The sequence below is a fragment of the Rhea americana genome, unplaced genomic scaffold (genome assembly GCF_003343005.1).
Source record: "Rhea americana isolate MKP2758 unplaced genomic scaffold, rheAme1 scaffold_701, whole genome shotgun sequence".
Taxonomy (NCBI): Eukaryota; Metazoa; Chordata; class Aves; order Rheiformes; family Rheidae; genus Rhea; species Rhea americana.
This window is the reverse complement of record NW_028186870.1, coordinates 15,683-19,266: the sequence shown is the minus strand read 5'-3', so window position 1 is coordinate 19,266 and position 3,584 is coordinate 15,683. Positions and strand designations below refer to the sequence as shown.

At 57.5% G+C, this 3,584-nt stretch overlaps 1 protein-coding gene and 1 long non-coding RNA gene across 4 annotated transcripts in view; one reads left to right on the top strand and one right to left on the bottom strand.

Moving 5' to 3' along the window:
- The first annotated feature begins 6 nt into the window (after positions 1 to 6).
- The window catches only part of LOC146586193 (sulfotransferase 1B1-like), a 7,316-nt gene continuing 3,738 nt past the window's right edge, over positions 7 to 3,584 (top strand). The window contains exon 1 of the mRNA XM_085321717.1: positions 7 to 75. The gene's annotated coding sequence lies outside the window, so the exon portion shown is untranslated. The remainder of the gene's footprint in view (positions 76 to 3,584) is intronic.
- Positions 1,529 to 3,578, bottom strand: LOC146586194 (uncharacterized). Of its 3 annotated transcripts, none has more exons than XR_014897848.1 (3): positions 3,175 to 3,578; positions 2,492 to 2,614; positions 1,529 to 1,915 (listed from the first exon to the last, which is right to left on the bottom strand). It is a non-coding gene; the product is annotated as an uncharacterized LOC146586194 (long non-coding RNA). The 3 variants fall into 3 exon arrangements; XR_014897847.1 differs by having other exon boundaries at positions 1,529 to 1,872; XR_014897849.1 differs by having other exon boundaries at positions 1,529 to 1,872; positions 2,492 to 2,611.

The window sequence follows — 3,584 nt, the reverse complement described above, 5'->3', positions numbered from 1 at the left end:
CGCACAGCCCGGGCCGCGGCCCCGCGATCCCCAGCACCGGCCCGGGCTCCCCGACACCGCCGCGACCGGCCCCGGGTCAGCTCCGGCGCCGCCCCTGCCCCGCGCGACCCTCCCCAGGTCTTCCCTTGCGATCCCTCCTCCCCCTCCACGACACGGTCCCGAGCTGATCCCGGACTCCCCGCGCTAATACGACCGCGCACTAAGCTCCACCGTAGCGCTGGCGCAACCCCCTTCCCCCGCCTCAGGCCCGGCGCAACCGCTTCGTCATCTCCTCTCCGGCCCCAGCGCGGCTCCTCCCTCCCCCCGGCCCCAGCGCAGTTTTCCCCGGCACGGTCCGCCTCAGTTGTGCCACATCACCCAGGACGCTCCCGTCCGCCGACACCCCCGGCACGTGCAGGACCCGGAGCCCCCGGCCCCCCACTCACCTCCTCCCCCGCTCACCTCCTCCGTGGTGCAGCCGCCGTTCCCGCGGGCAGCGATCAGCAGCAGCTTTATTGTCGCAGACCAGCCCCAGCACGAGCTTCTCCCAAATGCAGAGCCTGGTCCTGGCACTTGCCCACTTCCTGCCCTCGCAGTCAACCCAACAGGCCCCACCTGGGACGCATCCCAGCCCTGGGCCCCACCTGCGACGCATCCCAGCCCTGGGCCCCACAGCTGCAGCCCATCAGGGGCAGTTGGGGCTGCCAGGGCACCAGAGGCACCCTGGCTCCTGCGAGCAGCTTCCTGAAACCTCAAGGGAGAGCCCTGTGGTGCACAGAGAGGAAAAGGGAGTATTCAGGGGACAAGAGAACAAATCAAGAGCTATGGGTGCAACAGAAGGGGGGGAAAAAAAGGCAATGAAAGAGCAAACAGAACTATTCTAGGGGCAGCAAAAGGCAAAGGGAGAGCCTTGAGGCACACTCGGAAGCACACAGAAAACTCTGGGACAGAGGAGAAAGCTAAACAGAGAACGTTGTGGCACGTTGCAAAGCACACACACAGGGCCCTAAGGCACACCAAAAGGCACACGGGTGGCTTGGGGGCAACCCAAAAAGGTGAATTGAGGGGTCCTGAGGACATCAGGGAAGACACACAGGGCTCCAGGGCAAACCGAAACACAAAGGGCCTCGGTGCACACCGAAGAGGCCGTAACGCGTGTCACAGAGCTCGATGCAGCTCCCCCCATCCACATGGGAACTCTTATCTTCCAGATCCAGACAGACAGGCCCCAGCCCCGGCCGCACAAAGGATGTTGCGGAGTGCTGAAAGCAAATCCGCGATCAGTCTGGACACCTCACGCAGCCCTGGAAGGGCTCCGGCCGCCCCCAGGATGACGGGAATGACAGCCAAGAATCCCAGGGGTCCAGGCCACCCAAGGGAAATTCCCCACAGCCCTGTGAACAGCACTGAGTTCCCTGGGAATGGCAGGCACTCCAAAGTGCAAGGGAGTTGCGGACCAGCTCCCGGCCTCAGGCGCAACGTGTAACCTCCTCCCCTGGGCATCACCTTCGGGCGAGCGCACATCCGGAACCACAGGCGCAAGCGCAAAGAATAAACCAGCTGTTTATTGTTTGACTGCGCAGAAACATCACCTGGGAGCGAGCCTGCCACGGAGCACGGTGACAGCGCACTTCCCCTTACCGTGTGACAGGAAGGGTCATCTCTCTGTACGCCGGCCTCTGTAGGGGAAGGGTCAGCTCCCGCTGCCGCCCTTGACACGGCAGGTGTCCGAGTAGCCGACAGCCTACCCCTTTTCCTTCGGGGACAGGATTTAGCTCTGAGAGCAGAGAAGAAAATGGTCGATCTCGGTCGTCCGCACTTCTGCCCTGCGGGACGCTTGCACAGCTCTCAGTTCGCCCATCAYGTCACCGGTCTTGGTGTAATAGGCCTGCGCTGTATCGAACCCAGATGCCAGGTCAGTGCACAGCGCTGAGCGCTGGATACAAGGGAAGGTTATAAACGTCAAAGAAGGGTTTGCAGCCTTTCTTCTTAGGCTTCAGGGCTTACAGTTTATTATCTAAGGATTTAGCCCTTTTCATTTATCGGTAAGCCCTAAGCCCAGAACCCTAAGTAACAAACTGCAAATCTTGGCAACCAAACGGTTGCCAAGGCTTTAAAACTTACGGATGAGGTTGGATTTTTAAATCCTGCATCCTGATCGCTAAATGAGTAAATTGTATACCCTGACTGATAAAGACCAAGCCCTACATGAGAGGCCCTGAAAAACAAACTAAACAATAAACCGTAAGTGAAAAAAGTTGGAACCCTCAGCTTTAAGCAAGAGGTACCAAAGCACCCATGAGCATGAAAACAATAGAGARAAGCCAAAGAACATTTGCCCATATCTTAAGAAGTTTCCTCTTAATTTGAAAGTGCAGCAGAGCAGGAGGACACGCATCAGAATTGTGTTACAGTTGCTGTTTATAGGCTCAGTTTAGCCACCATTCAGATGTGAGCACATGCAAGAAACGTGCCAGAAGATCACACTGAGCTGCACTTCCATTGAACCTACCCTGAAACACCRCAAGCACTAATTCATCTCCATTATAATTAACTTCATATTTTTGGTCCTCTCAGCTCCACAGGCAAATGTCCAGAACCAGTGACAGTCTTTCCTTAAGGAAAGTGGTACCTGCTAAGAGAGAAAAGCGCTGGTAACAACTGGTAGTGTTCCTCCTGCAGTCACTACTGACACCTCAGAAATCTTTTCCTCTGGCCAGTAAATCACACCCCAAAGAATAACCAGGAAATGCCTTACAGCAGCCAGAGCTAGGGTAAAGCACTGCAGCTTGGAAAATATTTTAATGAGGCAAAAACAGGCATGTTTTGAGCCTGTTAACCACATTGTGAACATCAGCGGTCCAAGAAGGCTAGCCATTTGGCACATCACTTGCATTCCCACTCCCACGCGTGCACATCACCCACTGATTGCCCGCACTCACCTCTGCTCAACCCAAAAATAACCTCTCTCTTCCACAGCACACAGACTGCACCATCTCCCCATCCCTGATGGTGGGGCAGCTGCCTTCCGCTTCCCAGCCTCTCTCATGCAGTCTGAGCTGGCCCTCCGTAGCTGGCTGCAGATTCCCCCGCACCCCCAGCCGCGAGGCTCTTCCCACTGCTGGACTAAACCTCAGCGCCTGCAGAGGCCGGGATGCGAGAGGCCAAACTGCACAGCCCTTCTGTGACAATCACCTTGTCTGCGGCCTGAATTTGCTCCCGCGGTCATGACTGACAGTCACCTCGGCTCTGCTTCATCACCAGGATGTCACGGCAGCCCTCACAGATGGGCTGGCTCCAGCCTTCAGGACGTGGTACTCTGCAGGGACCCTGCAGTGCTGGAAGGGGCTTACTCGGTACAGAAATGCACTCAGCCCACAGAGGGGTCAGCCGTCTGCTTTCACTTACCCTCCTCACTCACCACAGGAGGGAAGGAAAAGTAAAAAGCTCTTACCCTGGGCGTGCGGTCCCCAGGAACACCCCGCGCTCACCCAGCAGCCTGCTAGCCCGTGCCCCTGCTTCCAGCCGCGCTCCTCAGCAAAGCTGCAGACCCCTGCGCGAATAAAACACAGGCATAAAAGGCCCCCGAGGAGCAGCTGCCGGCC